The following is a 16,633-nucleotide window of genomic DNA, read 5'->3' as shown; positions in this document are numbered from 1 at the left end:
ACTGGACAGAAGCCGGACCCTTTTTGGATTGTAGTATATTACTGAGCTCGTCGCTCATTGGCCTTCTCGTTGCCCTGGTGTTTTATGCCAGGTACCGAAGAAAACGAAGGAAACATCGAGGCCTTGTAAGGTGACATTTAGCCTTGGTTAGCTTAAAGAGTCCCCAAATTCCACGAACCATCTCCTATATTTCCTAGTTTTCTCTAGTTTTTCTTTTGTAGTTGTTCTATTTCCTTTTTGTGTACCGAGACTAAGTTTTAAGTTTTATTAGAATTGTAATTTGAAAACTTTAAATTTTGGGTTGTTAATTAATGGATATTAGTGATGTTTGGTGGCAACATTGATTTTAAGTTCTAAATTTTATTATGATGTCCTAAAAATTTAGGACGTCACAGTATTAATTGTGATTATCAAATAAATTTAATTTATTATCACTTAATACATTCAGTTTTAAATGTTGAATTAGATTATCAGACACCTCCTGCATTACAACTTAAAAAATTTGACACTACTCTATCAACTTAAATTTCAAACATTTACCTCACCACACCCTAGAGTATAATTAGAAGACGTAACACTGGAAGACCACTGGGTGAAAGCCGAAGGTCTGGTTGTATATATCATCTTGTGCACTTCAAATCCATTTATTTTGCTTTGTGCGCTTTTTCCTCTAATATCCATCTCAATCTCTCAGTATCTCTGTCAATTTAGTTATTTTATTTTTTAATTAAAATAATAAGTAAATTATCAAATATTAACTCAACAAATAAAAATAATAATTTTGGCTAATTGAATATTAAAAAATCGGTATGTTGAGTTTCAGTTTTTTAAATTCAGTTTTTTGAAAATTAAGTTTTTGTTTTTTGTATTTTTTTTTTAGTGAATATTTTTTAAATTTTAAACAATTTTATTACTTTTTTAGATGCACCTTACTTAGATGTATCTAAATAGTAAAATATTTACAAAAAATATTTTAAAAAATTAATAAATACACAAAAATATGAAAATGTCCTGAATTTTCATATTTTTTGATATTTAGGGGTTGTTTGGGGTCTCCTAAATATGTGCACTTTTTGTCTTTTTAGATTAAAAAGTTGAGAGAAAAAATATGAATGTTTTGGTTAACTTTTTGACTTTTTATGAAAAAATATGTATTAAAATATTATATAAATAAGTGTGTAGGAGAAGATAATTAATGAATCCGTACGGTTGGGCAGTGCCTCGGCGGAAAAGGATATGGGAAAAGATTGCCTACTTTTCGGCCTTTGATTGGACGGTGTTGTTCGGCCCATGGGGGCCACCACGGGTCTCATTTTTCTAATCGGAACCGTTCAATGTGTAGAACTCGTCGAGTACTATATTTTTGTAAAAAACTTACGTTCATTGGATATCGATAGCTATCTGATCGTGCTAGTTTTTTTTGTCACATGTTAACTATAACACCATCTATTTTTTATACAAAACAGATTTGATCATGTAGCTAGCGATATTCGATAGACGTGATTTTTTGTAGGCATATAGTACTCGACGAGTTCTACACATTGACGGTTCCGATTAGAAAAACGGGACTCGTGGTGGGCCCCCACGGGCCCAACTTTACCATCTAATTTAATGAAAATATTCATGTAATATTTTATTTTTTTCCTTTCACTCCTATGCTTTCAGGTCTGTAGTTGCCGTGAAGTTGATTGGTAATTAATATTATGTATATTAATTTTTTTATATTTTGAGTCTATTTATGTTAGATGTATCTAAAAATTAAAGAAAAATTGCTTAAAATATTTAAAAAAATTCATTGAAAATATTAAAATATAAAAAATAAAAAAATAGAATTTTCTGAAAATTATTTTCTGAAAATCAGAACCAAATAAGCTAATATTTTCGATATTTGGAGTTATTTGGGTTGATTTTATAAAAAATAATTTTAAATAAAAATAATGTTTATATATTATAGAAAATTAATAGAAAGTTTATTGAAAAATGTATTAAAAATTTTCTATAGCCAAAATAAAATAAAAAATTAAATTTTAAGTTAAAATATAATAACATTTTAATTAACTTGATAAAGATACACTGGGAAGAGGATTTTTCTAGCGCTTTCTCCATGTAATTCAAAGACGGTAACTAATGATAATAATTAACTGTTAAATTATCAATTAATAATAATGAATAATTATCAAATTATGGTATTTAAATGGATAACATCAAACTCAAAAATAATTATAAATTAATGATAAATTTTATGAATATTAATAATTAAAATTATAAATTTTATCATAAATATGTAATTATTTTTTAAAAAATTCACTAGGGTGTAATTGTCCCCATTTAAATCAATTGGTGAATGATGACGATCAGAATTGACTATTGATTAATTTTTTAAGGATTGTTTTGAGAATTTACTCAATTGACATTTTAGTTTTTAACTCCCCCCCCAAAAAAAAAAAAAAAAACAAAAAAAAAAAAAAAAAACAAAAAAATAGAAACAATAATTGACTTTTTAATAGTGACTTTTTAATTTTTTAATTATTTTAAGTCGTTCCTGAAATAATTTTTAAAAAAAATGTGCAAAAAATAAATAAAATAATATAATAACTCATAATGACTTTTTAATTTTTTCAACTAAAAATTTAACTATCCAAACGGACCTAAAAATAATCTTGAGCAAATTTCACTTTACACTCTATAGTTTGGGTCATATGTAATTTATCCTCTAATGTTTGAAAATGATCACATAACCCCACATAGTTTGTGAATTAAAGTATACCGTTAAGATTCCGTCTAACTTAACAACAAGTGTGAAACATGTGACAGACATAAAGGGTGTCTTTGAATGGGGGATAAGAGGGAGATTATTTACTGTGCGGACAATAATCCGAGGGAAGTATCCAATTCGACGTTTGTTTTTTTTTTTAATCCGCCGGATATAGAATCTGGTCGGACTCCTTATCCCCCATATGGATGATTATACTATCCGCGAGAAGAGGGGGGGTGTGTGGAACAATTTTGGGAGGACTATTTACTGTTGGGATTAGGTAGTGAAATGACCATTTTGACCATCGACTATTTAATTATGTATTATATTTAGTAAAATTCAATAAAATTTAAATGCCGCAATTTAAAAATAAAATAATTTTATTTAACTTTTTATTGATGTTTTATTTATTTTTATTAAATAATCTTTTATAGATATTTTATTGATATTTTATTTTAAAATTTTGTTTATATTTTATTTAATTTCATTATTTAAATGTTAATAGATATTTTATTTAATTTCATTGTTTAATTATTATTATTTTTAAAAACAAATTTATTTAAAATTTTAATTAAAAAATAACATATATTTTTATTGATATTTTATTTATTTTATTTTAAAAAATAAATTTATTTAATTGTGTAAAAAAATAAAATAAAATAAAATAAATTTTTATTTAATCTAGCTAAAAATAATTAAAATATTGAAGATATGTTTTATCTTAATAAAACATATATTATTAAACAATTGAAAAAGATATGTTTTATTAAGTAATAAAACATATTACTTAATAAACAATTGAAAAATGGTAAAATAGTCTTTTGTTTATTTATCTTATTCAGTCCGTCAAACCAAACATTAGATTCACTAAAAATAGTCCTTTACAGACATCTAATCGCATGAAAAAACAAATATAGGATGCATATCCAATCTGACCAAATAGTTCGGGAGATTCATAGTCCCAGAACTCAAGTTCGATGAATTCTAATCCTACTTTATCCAGTCTGTCCAATCAAACACACCCAAAGAGTTATATGCTTATTTTTAAATTTTAAATGAATAAATCGCATATGAAATAAAATACAGGAGTTAAAATACATTTTATCTTTCAAATAAACAATAAAAATACTAGAATATTTTAATTTTTTTTCATTAAATCATTAACAGATCTAATAATATACCTTAATTTACAAACCACATAACGTTATATAATTATTTTCAAACGTTAAAAAATAAATCACATACAACTCAAATTACATAAGTAAAGTGAAGTTTGCCAAATAGTCTGCGGTGGTTTGGAAAGTTGAGGGAAGTTTTTATCATGTTCGCAAATTGCCCCTCTATCCCATACACTTGTGCTTTTTTGAATCTCACCACATTTACTCTCTCTCTCTCTCTCTCTCTCTCTCTCATCCGAGAATGATGATGATGGCGCTCTCGTCATTTCCACCAAAAAGTGCCAAAGCAAAAGTCCAACCAGGCCACCTTACTAGTTCACATTAAACTTCCTGGAAGTCTCCAGCACGCTGGGGGGTGGCAAGAAAAAGCTCGCGGCTTTTTGGTTATTTCACATTATAATTTTTTAAGGTTTGAATTCACATAATAAATTGCTCATTTCATCCGTCATTCATTAATTGTGTGTTCATTAATTGTGTGTAGGGGCGTTCGTGGATTGGGTTGGGTCGAGTCATCTCTCATCCATTAACCGTCTAAACTTAGGCGGGTTCACTTAATTAGCGGATGCAGATTAAGTGGGACGTAGAACTTGGTTAATAGATGCGGATTGGTTTGGCAATTGGAGCTTTATTGGTTTGGACCTTTTTCAGAACTTTTTTTAGTAAATTCTTTACTATTTTTGATCTAAAATCTTTAATTTTTTATTTTTTATAATAAAAATAAAAGACCAACTTTCATTTTTTTGAAGGTATTAGCCGATCAAGTTAAGTCAAGCAGGGACGGAATTGGGATTTTATTATCAGAGGGGTCAAAAGACAAATAAATTCTTTTTTATCATATACATAAGTACACATATATATATACAATATGATATATAAATTATATCTATACACATAAAAAAAATTCAAATACCATAGAAGCAATTTTTAATATAATGAAAAAGTTTTTCCTTTTTTTTTGTGTAAAATAAAAAGAGAATGCAAGATGGGATAAGAATGAGATATGTATTTTTTATACTAAGGGTCATTTATGTATAAAATGAGAAATATATTTTTAAATGCGATAACAAATCATATTTTTCATAAAAAACGGCAGGCCATGGCCCCCCACAGTCTTCTCCTAATTTCGTTCCTGAGGTCAAGTGGCCTCTCATATGTCATTTGTTTGAACTTAAACGGATTGAAAAAAATACATCTGCATTCATCCGCTCAGATCATTAAAATCGTCCATTCTGTAACGAATTGGTTGAAGTCATTTGATTTTAGCGAGTCGGATGAATACTTGTCCAACCATAGTTGTATGGATAGAAAAATAACATTTTCATATTTTTATATGAAAATATATTTTTTTATTACTGTCAATGAAAATGAAAGAGGTCCCTTGGGTCAAGATTATTTGCAATGAAAAATGTCAAGATTATTTGCAATGAAAATGAAAGAGGTCCCTTGGGTCAAGATTATTTGCAATAAAAATGAAAGTGGTTGTGGATTATTTTCCATAAAAATGAAAGAGGTCCCTTGGGTCAAGATTATTTCACGTTCGTTCCATTTGAAAAGTTTGTCGTCACTCACACGGTAATGATTCACATACCGAAAAAGAATTTAAATAAATAAATTAATCCACAAGTGGATTTGTCTATAAATACTGGGTATTAACAACAACAAACTGATTCTATATCAAGCTAAGGAAGGGAGAGAAGAGGAGAGGGATTGTGAACATGACCAACCCACAATGGACAAATCTTATGAATGACAAGTAAGTATTAATTCATCTTTCTTTCTTTCTTTTTTTTCCTCTTTTTTGTTTCGATTAAAAGTTTTAGATACTGGTTGGTTTACGTTTTGTAACTTTGTACATAGAATTTGTTGAAGTTTGCGTTATTACTATGGAAATTCAGATCCTCTATAATACATTACTTATAATACACTATATAAAATGTTAGGCAACATTTTCGGCATATAAAAAAGAGAAAAGGATCATGTTTTATTTTACTTTATCAAAACACCCTATTATTTTTGGCAATACACTACATATCCAAAAAAAAAAAAAGTATCTTTTTTCCTAAATTTTATGTTGTCTTAAAATATTTATGATCATTTAATTATGTAAAAAAATTTAAGAGTAATTCTAGAGATAAAAAATATTCTATCAAAAAATTTATCAAGCACTCACATAGTATGAGACCCACATGATGTGAGATCTACACTTGTGTGAGTATTTAATAAAAAATTTAATATATTATTTGAGTCTCCACCATTTTTTAATTTTAAAACACAATGTAATGAAAATATTTTGAAGCAAAAAAAAGTAACAAGAATTCCATGCCATTGATCTTTCTTGTTTGGTTGTTATTTTGTTTGCCTACACTTTTGAATTTAGTTCCTCTGTAATAGTCTTCTTATAGATAATCCCTACAGGCAGACAGACTACTGTAGGCTTGTTTGGGACGTGAGATAGTTTTTTAACTTTTTGGCCTGGATTAAAAAATTTTGTTTGGAATAAGCTTTTTAGTTTTTTTTTTTTTTTTTTTTTATGAGAGAAAAAATAAAATGATTATGATTTGAATGTAATATTTTGTCTTATTAATTTTTTAATCTATTTTATTATTTTATGACTATTTTAATCTACGATTCAGATGCCAAACGAAAGCTATGTAGACTCAACTTTGTCAATTCATAATGTTTGATTATTAGTCTTGACTCTTGAGACCTAGTGTTTTTCTTTTCTTTTTTCTTTTTACCATTCTGTAGTGGTTATTGACACCTCAGCTTTGTTTCCTAATCAATCCTCAAAATTAGTGATCTATAACGAAAGATAATTATATCAACAATGATTTAGACCACTAAAAAATACATCACTAATAGCACTAATACATTGAAAATGACAAAAAAAATAATAAAAAAATAAAAACAAGACATAGAAAGTGGGCGGGGCCCACTGCCACATCATTAGTGCTCCATTTAGTGATTCTCTTTTAGTGCTCCCAAGCATTTTTCTAATTATATTTAGGTTGCACAAATAGTTTCCATATTTTGGGATTTGTATCACTTTGTTTTTAACTTTTCAATTATGACACATTTGATCCTGAATTTTAAATTTTGTTTTAAATAAGGATAATTGAAGATATCATTGTTTAATTTCAAGGGCAAAATTATCAATTTAATAAAATATAAACTTGTTTGACAAAAATAAATGTGAAAAAAATATTTTTAATTTTGTAAAAATTATTTTTATCCACCAATGATAAAATTATGTAAAATTAATAAAAATTAATAAAACTTACATGAATAATTTTTTTAAATTAATTTTACATAATCATCATCCAAACACATAATAAAAATTAATTTGGTAAAAAAAATAAATAAATATTCAAAAGATTTATCAATTTTACATAATTTTATTTTTAGTAGGTAGAAATAATTTTTAAAAATTCAAAAATATTTGTTTGATATTTTTTTTTTGTCAAATTAGTTTATATTTTATCAAATTGACGATTTTACTCTTGAAAAATCTAATGATATCTTCAATTTTCGTTATTTGAAACAAAATTCAAAATTTAAGGTCAAATGTGTTACAATTAAAAAGTTAAGAACCAAAATAACACAAATCCCAAACTGCTGGGACTATTAGTGTAATTCACCCTTATTTTTATGGTTAGAGAATGTACTGGGCCGCACAAACATAACTACCACATAGGCTCAATTTGGGATGTTGGTTATAAGTGGCGTTTTGGCTTTTTGCCAAAACGTAAACAGTGACTCTTTTTTGCCATAAATTGATTTGGGATGTTGGTTATAAGCCAAAAGAAAAATTACGAAATTACCCTCCGTAGATGGAAAATGAAAGGGTAAAAATGTGTAATTTTTCAATTGGCTAAGGATACTTTGGTCATTTCATTATGATTTGATATTATAAACAAATATTAATGAAAAAAGTCAAAATTCACTTTTTACCAACTTCCCAAATTATTTGTCTAAAAAAGCCAAAAACTTGGTTAAAAGCCAAAAAACTACTTTTTACCATCTTCTCAAAATAAGCCAAAATTTTACATAACCAGCTTTGTTGAGATCTTTCCGACTATGCAATTGACATGCTAATTAAAGCCTGGTTTAGGGTTTGACTTTCTTAGTGACTTTTTTTGTCTTTAATTTTTTTGATGGGGTGAAAAAAATTAAGATAAATTACAATAATTTTTTTTAAATTCTGACATGTTTACAATTTTGACCTCTTGAATTTCAAAAATCAACAGTTAAGAGTATCTCTAATGTTTTATCTTTTTTTTTATCAAATTTAAATTTGATGAAAAACGTACAAAGCTGGTGCTCCAACGTTAACACCAAATCAATATCAAATTGAGAATATCTCAAATTCTTCATCAAATTGAGGATGCTGAAACTTTTTATCAAATTACTGTAGATAGTCGTTAGCTTTATAGGTGACTGTTGAACAATGTATGAGCACCAGATGACTACCGGTTGTCCCCTCGATTGACCACCTCCTTGCAAAATTTGTTTCAAAATTTTGAAAAATTTACACTAGTCAGTCAACCGGCCAGACATCCCCCCGGTCGTCCTCTCGATTGACTGGTGGTTTAATGAAATCTCATATTGCTCCATTGGAATGCACAATATCAAATGAAGTTTTTACTCAAATTTGATTAAAAAAAAAAAGAAGAAGAGTAAACGTTACGGATGTTATAACCTCTCAAAATATTATCTTATTACAGTTTATCTTTTTTGTTAGGATTCTATTAAGAATTTATACAAAATCAAATTATGTATAAAATATATGACACATTTATTAAATTTTTAAAACATTAATGTCCTTATCTGGTTGTTATCTTTGCATTTTGCTACTAAGATAAGGAAGGTAAAGTGCAAATGAAATGATAAGAATTGTATTCAACGTGTTTGATTTTAATTTTCTGAATTCAATTTTTTGAAAATTTAGTTTTTTGTTTTTCGTATTTTTTGTTTTTAGTGAATATTTTAAAATTTTTATGTAATTTTTTTTACTTTTTTAGATGCACCTTACTTAGATGTATCTAAAAAGTAAAATATTTTAAAAAATTAATAAATACACAAAAATACAAAATATATATATATATACTGAATTTTCTTTTTTTTATGTATTTTAAGTATTTAGTGAATTTTTTAAAGATTTTTTTCATAAAAATTATACTTTTTAAGTGTATTTATTTCAGGTGTATCTAAGAATTAAAAAAATTACTTAAAATATTAAGAAATTTCAGTGGAAAAAAAAAATGAAAAAAAAAATAAAAAAATAAAATTTTCTGAAAAGTGTTTTCTGAAAACCAAAATCAAGTAGATTGATTATTATCCTAAAATAATTAATAACGAGTATTATTATGTTAAAATTTTAATAATATATCATTTGTTTTAATGAAATCCACAGCCCTCTAGCCCGTATTTGTCTTTTTATTTTTATTTGGAAAATTTACTCATAAATCTTAGTTTCTGAAAAGTTGAACCATTTAGTCATAAAAGTTTTCTTATGCTTCATTTAGTCCCATTTATACATCATCATGATGTTCATGATGTAAATGAATCTGATGTTCATTCTATAATTTCAAAATTTATTGAAATCTGATGAACATTAAATGTGTGAACTCTAATGTTTGAAACATTCATCCTATAATTTCAAACATTATTGAAATCTGATGAACATTAGATGTTTGAAATCTAATGTTCGAAACATTAATCTGATGTTTGAAACATTGTAATGGGACCTTTCAATCTATAAAAAAAACTTTTAGGACTAAACAGTGTATAAGTTATTAATTTGGGATTTATTGATGCATCACTCAATCAATTTTTTTATAAATACATTTTTTTTTTTTTTTATTGAAATCCATTTTCTTTGATATACATTTCCCCCTCAATCATATTTGACACATTTGTAATCTATCAAAGTTAATTTTTACAATAAATTCATGCTTTTGCTTTCTCTTTCTCTTTCTCTGTCTCTTTCTTTTCGTGATGATAGCGCAAGAGAGCAAAATCTTATTTCGTGCAAGGCATTCCATATCATTTTTATCGCTCTCATCTCGACTCTGAGTAGTCTTCTCCAAGTGAAGTACCAAAGCAAGAATTGTTCTCCATTTGATGACGCTCACTTCATAATTATTGTAGCCTTCATCGTCGCTGTGCTCCTCTATGTCGTAGCATTAGCAGCTGAGATAACTCAATGCACAAGCTATGGCAAAGTTCTTGGACATATGGGTCTCTTCTCCGGAGCTCTTACCTCAATTTTATTGTTACTAATTCTCGTTCCAATTTTTGGATGGTCTCTTTTAATCTTATGGGGTATTATCTTTGTAAGAGTATTGCATAACTCAATTACTGAATTGGCTTACAAAATGTTGTTTATTGTGTTACAAATGCTCATGAATCATAACTTGAGAGAGCAACAATATAGGTTGCCTGTGTAATGGTAATTGTTATATTACAAATTATATTAATAATTTGTTTCTATAATTTAAATTTTGTGTCATTTTGATCTCCAAATATTTAAGTTATGTTAATTTAGTACCTAATATATAAAAAAAATGTTTTAATTTGATCCTCAATGTTTGCATCTATTAACTCCATTAGTGTGTGAAGACATTTTAACAATTTGTTGTATTCAATCAATCCGACAAACCGAGTTTAAAATTTTGTTACATTACCCACTAAAATAAGACTTACATAGCTATATTTTTTTTAAGCTTAAATAAATCGTCTTACAAACACTAAAAATCTAAACCAAAAAAGCACAATGTATCACAAAGAACAAATAAACTATAAATGCAAGAGATAAACGTAAAACCACAAAAGTCTAAATCAAAAGGCCACAATGATTAGGCACACTCAAACTAATTTTTTCTTAAAATTTTAAATTACATTTTTTCTGAATTTTAACCTGTATTCGGAACTTGAATTGTTTCACAACGAGATAAAAAATGTGGTACATCACATTTTCTAACATACAATATGAAAGGAATGGATTTCTTTAGATTACATTATTCAAATTGAAGTATTTCAAGAATAATTTTTTTATTAACAATTACATATCCAATGAAATGTTACTTTTTTTTTTTTTTTTTCAAATTTATCATTTTACAACATATTTTTATAAGCTTTATGATTCATTTTTTAATGTTTTATCATAACAAGAACTTCTAGCGTATCACATTTGATTTGTTTTTATTCTAAAACTACTTTTAAGATTTATATTAGAAATATTTTGAAGATCTATTTTTGAATCATTAAATTTATCATTTTGAAAAGAAAGTGCACCTCCTTTTGAAACATGCATTCCAAAACATAAATCACTAAACTATTAATATTTTTGATACTAATTCCAACCAAACCAAACCGCTTATATCCTTATTGATGTGTTCAAATAATGTACGAGGAAATTCGGTATGACCTAACCACTTAGGTGCCGTTTGATGACGTTGCCACAGAAAATAAGAATCATATTTTTGCTTTTGTTAACACAAATATTTTCAAAATATACAAAAACAATATCATCAAATTTACTAGCACCATTGAATAAATTCACACTCAAAAAGGATCTATGAAAAAAATTTCAATTCTGGCAAAAAAATTCAATAGTAATGATTAATATATATACATACAAGTTCATCAAAACTTTACAAAGGACTTACTGGTTACAGAATAGAATACAGGTGAAAGCAAAACACAACCAAATGTTCATTTCCTACAAATTTAGCCAAAACAGTGCTGCTACTAAAAATGAGATCTCCCATGGATTCTTCAGCTTGATCCATTAATGCACTCTGCAAACCAAAGCATTTTCTTTCGGAGAATGGAACGGCCAGCCTGCGATTCCATTTCTCATTTGACGTCCCGGACCAGCCTTGCTTTGTATAATTTAGGCTTTTCATGATGTCAGTAATACTTTTGGTCGTCCTTTGGCAGGGACCAGACACAGTTCATCATTCTTGTCATTCCATCTGTCCCAGAATACAACTTTGAATAAATGAACAAGGACGATAGTTCTTGTCCTGGATGCACCACTAATGCAGGGTCTCACTCAGCACTAGCCTCCGGCTAAACAGACTTGAATCAAAGATAAATCGAAGCACCTTTCGAAAATGCAACATTTTCAACAATAATCTATTTCTCAATTCAAATTCTTTTTTGGGAAAAGAACCAGTGAAAGTATTGGAAGAGTAGAACCGTCCGTAATAACTCCTGGTGAATGGATTGGATCCGTTGTTGAAGATCAAGGATCAGATGTTCTAGAGGAGACTTTTCTGTCTAATTTGATTTTGAGATGCTTCAATTTGTTGAAGAATTTTAGTCTGTGCAAGGGCATTAGCTGACTGCTGGTTACTATGCAATCCTCTGTTCACAATGAGACAGCATGATTGTGTTGACTCGTTTCTCTTTTGACAGAATTGTTACTCGTTTTAGAACTGTAGAAAGAGTTTGAAAAGTCACTGCAACACATATACCAGTTACAAAATAATACTACATACTGAATGGACCAAGAGGTTAAGCCAGGGACAAGAAATAAATCATTAAAAAACAAATAGTCAACTTTTCCAAAGCTGGAATTTGTGAACTGTGAATGCCCAGAATACAACAAAGATGCATTGGAATTACCTAGATAGCTTCTCATAAATGGATTCAGAGTAACATCTGTTCACATTCCGAAACAAGGTAGACCAACTAGTCTGACATGCCAAATCCAACGTCGGGCAAGGAAACTTGATTCTTCACTGACTCAACTCCCCAATTTCAACTGAAACCAAGCAACCACAATGATTTGAGTGTTAGCAAAACAAGAAGCATAATAGATGAATGACAACTAAAACTCTAAAATGCCTTCCAGGAAACTGATGTAATATTTTCATTGACCACACAATTCACAACATAAAAACACTCACCATTATTCGGAAGACATGTAAGTTCATTCTCTTGAGCGGAGTAAGCATCTGCAAATGCCTGCATCAACAATGCGATTGAATGCAAGAAACATAGCGTCAGTAAAATCATACCTATGAGGAATATTTGTTCATATAACCACAGATTAGGCCTCATTTGGGGACTGCATATTTTAGTTTAAAAGTTAAAAATCACTATAAATTGCCACATCTCTCTCTACTTTTCTACATATCTTTTCGTAAAAAATCAAAAAGTAACTAAAATAATTTGTTCCGAAGTCTTTCCCTATTTATGTATACCCCACTTCCCCGTACTGAAACACACATTTGGCGAGGATCAAACACATTCCTGGGTTGAACAGTCATCATGGTTAACAAACAAAGATGATAAAAACTGGAGCACATGCATCAAACAGAAAAATTACAATAAAAAATAGAGCCCGAGGCTAAAATATAAATAAGATTTTTTTAAAAAAAAAAACCATCTAAGATATAGCATTTAGGCCAAGTTTGGGAAGATTAAATAAGTGCACTTTTTGACTTTTTATGAAATATGGGTTGGATTTGAAGTGATATATTAGAAAGGTGATTTGACTTAAATAAGATGATGTGACTTAAATAGGATAGTGACTTTTTAACTTTTTAGATTTTTTTGGAGGATGCCAAACTTGGCCTTAGTCTTACCCAAAAAAGTAGAAAAAAATCCATCAAAAGGCTTCCGAAGTTCTACAAAAATAAATAAATAAATAAATGACCGAGAAAATTAATTAATTAAAATTTTTATATAATTAAATGATCATAAATATTTTAAGATAACACAAAAATTTAGGAATAAAGATATATATATTTTTTTGGATACATAAGATATCCTGAGTCAACTTATGCGTATGAGTTTATAGTCTGAATAAACATTCCAAAATAGATTTATTTCCTGCTGTCGGTGGCCGAAGAGTTTTACTAGCAAGAGAAGAGAAATTCTATGAATTGGGCAACTGCATTGCCAAAAATAATAGGGTGTTATGATAAAGTAAAATAAAACATGATCCTTTTTTCTTTTTCATATTCCTAAAATGCTGTCGTTTTAATATTCTATATAGTGTATTACAAGTATGTAATATAGGAATTGGGCTTTGGGCGAGCTTTCGCATCTCAACTGTGTGAAGAGGTAATCATTCAAAACCCACCTCCCCATTGATTCATGATTGAACCTTCCACCCATTCACGGCGAAGGACCAGTGAGTCTCCGAGTGCGGTTCCAAGGACCTTTTCCACCATCGATTCGATTCGATTCGATTCTTTCAAAAATCAAGTCACTGGTTTGCCCAGGTGAGAGAGCTCCGGTAGCGTCTTCGCAGCTGTGAGAGCTTTGTTTGCTGGTCCTGAGTCGCCTTCCACCTGTTCGACAAAATACCTCAGTGAAAACGCTGCCACTGAGCTGTCATAATATGATTTTGGTGTGGGGGGAGGGGAGATAACAAGCTATTATTGAAGAAGGGCAAACTAGCCAATAGCAAATTAGCGTGCAAATCAACCAGGTATCTTTGAAGTAGTTTGATAATTAGTTGGATGCTCAACTATCTACCGATGTGATGCTTACTGTACTCCCTTGTTGGTCTACATGCATATGAGGACTCCCCAAATCTCTTTTATCTGAAGATTTTGTAGGACCATGGCAAGGGCTCTCAAATGAAAACAAGAGAGGATTAAGGGATGTAGAATCAGAGGATAGCTCAATCGAGTGTAATTGTATCGATCTATGGTTGTGTGGAAATCTTAGTACACCACAATTGCGATTGACTGTGGAAATACAAGCCTCAACTAAGCAATCATGAAAGCAGCATCAAACATTAAATGCATGGAACACACCAAATATAGTGTTAACTGATTTGGAGCACTGGCAAAAATTGGGAAGTAAATTAATAATTATTTTTTGATTTTTTTGACCTTTTAAATATATATATATATATATAATAAAAAATAACCAATATGCTTGATTTTAATTTTTTGAATTTAATTTTTCAAAAATTGAGTTTTTTTTTTTATTTTTCGTGTTTTTTTATTTTTAGTGAATATTTTTTAAATTTTAAGTAATTTTTTTTTTTTATTTTTGTAGATGTACCTTACTTAGATATACCTTACTTAGATGTATCTAAATAGTAAATATTTTTAAAAATTAATAAATATACAAAAATACAAAAAATGTATTGAATTTTTATATTTTTTATATTTTTGGTATTTAGTGAATTTTTTAAAGATTTTTTTTTATAAATATTATACTTTTTAATAGTATTTATGTTAGATGTGTTTAAAAATTACAAAAAAAATTACTTAAAATATTAAAAAAATTCAATAAAAATAAAAAAATACGGAAAACAAAAATGTAAAATGTTTTAAAAAATAAATTCTGAAAATAATAATCAAACAGAGTGAATATAACTCAAAAAAAAAATATTTAAAAACTAAAGTATTAACTTTTAACCATGTTTTTTTTTTTTTTTTTGGTTATAGGAAAATCCCCCTTACTCTCCCGCAGGTCCAAGGCAGCTCCCCTTTGTAGAGATCACCAAGGTGTCCTGTTAGCCTTTAGGAGACTATAACCTGGAAACTTGTCCCGACCTCCCAAGACAAGCTTCGCTTAAGTCTAGACTTGCGCAGCGGGAGAGTATTGAACCCACACCAAGTGCTGGTTAGACAACTTGAGGTCCAACCTCCTAACCAACTGTACTACGCCTAGAAAATTGGCCCGGGGGGATTTGAACTCATGACCTGGGGGCTTAATCCCCATGTTCTTACCACAAGGCCACCCACCCCTGCGTTACTTTTAACCACGTTATCAAAATAAATCTGAGGATCTAGAATCAACTTTAATAATCTTGACTTTTGAGGCCTAGCGCTTTTCTTTTCTTTTTTTTTTCTTTTCTTTTTTCTTTTTGCCATTCTCTAGTGGAAATTGACACCTCTATTTTGTTTCCTAATCAGTCCTCAAAATTAGTGATCTATAAGGAAAGATAATTATAATTATGGTTAGATAATGTACTATCTGATGAAACTAGTTTGGTCAGGGTAGGATTGGGTCGGACTAATTCAGGTGTTTCACGGGTCGTCTCTTCTTAGTCTTCTTAGGCACACTTGCAACAAGTCCATTAGGAAGGTTCTGAAGTGGGGTGGTTCCTTCCCATGGACCCTCTAACGATCAAGTTAGGTGGTATCGAATAATAGTTTAGAGAGAAAAAGAGAGAAGAGAGCTTTCTTCTTACCAAAAACGTTTTTCAAAGGCTTCCTTATATTGCTCATTAATAATTTCTTTTTTCCATTCATGCTGTCCTATTGGCTGAAAGCCTACCATTTGCTTGTTGTCGACCATGGTGGTTTTCCCACGTCTCAGAGCGAGAGGTCTTGTTGCATTTAACACTTTGACAGTCTCATTTAATGTTTGGCACATGGGCTCAATAACTCTCCAAAATCTTTATCTACTACGTAGCCAACTTCCTACTTGCATATGTCTAGCTGATACCTGGGCTTGACCATTGTGAGTTCTCTACTGGGCTTAGTGTTGGGCCTGTCTTGCTGGGCTTTAGGCGAGTGACTACTTGGTAACCCAAGACAGCCCCTTTTGGGCCATGCCCATCAATAGTCCCCCATTCTTGAGCGCAACTTTAATCCAGCAAAGAGAATAGTAAAGATGGAAGCAAGCCCCCAAGTTGTAGGTGAAGGAGCCAACCGACTGGGCAAGACAGTCAAGCAAAAGCATCCAACCGGTAAAGGGGCTGATGTAGGGCATCTGA

At 29.4% G+C, this 16,633-nt stretch overlaps 1 long non-coding RNA gene across 1 annotated transcript; it reads right to left on the bottom strand.

Moving 5' to 3' along the window:
* Positions 1-13,825: 13,825 nt before the first annotated feature.
* Positions 13,826-14,706, bottom strand: LOC145820542 (uncharacterized). Its single transcript, XR_014362301.1, has 2 exons — positions 14,325-14,706; positions 13,826-14,243 (listed from the first exon to the last, which is right to left on the bottom strand). It is a non-coding gene; the product is annotated as an uncharacterized LOC145820542 (long non-coding RNA).
* Between the last annotated feature and the right edge of the window lie 1,927 nt (positions 14,707-16,633).

This window comes from Camellia sinensis, chromosome 2 (assembly GCF_055761805.1).
Source record: "Camellia sinensis isolate YWXY chromosome 2, ASM5576180v1, whole genome shotgun sequence".
Lineage (NCBI taxonomy): Eukaryota > Viridiplantae > Streptophyta > Magnoliopsida > Ericales > Theaceae > Camellia > Camellia sinensis.
The sequence above is the reverse complement of the archived record's forward strand: the minus strand, read 5'-3'. Positions and strand labels throughout refer to the sequence as shown.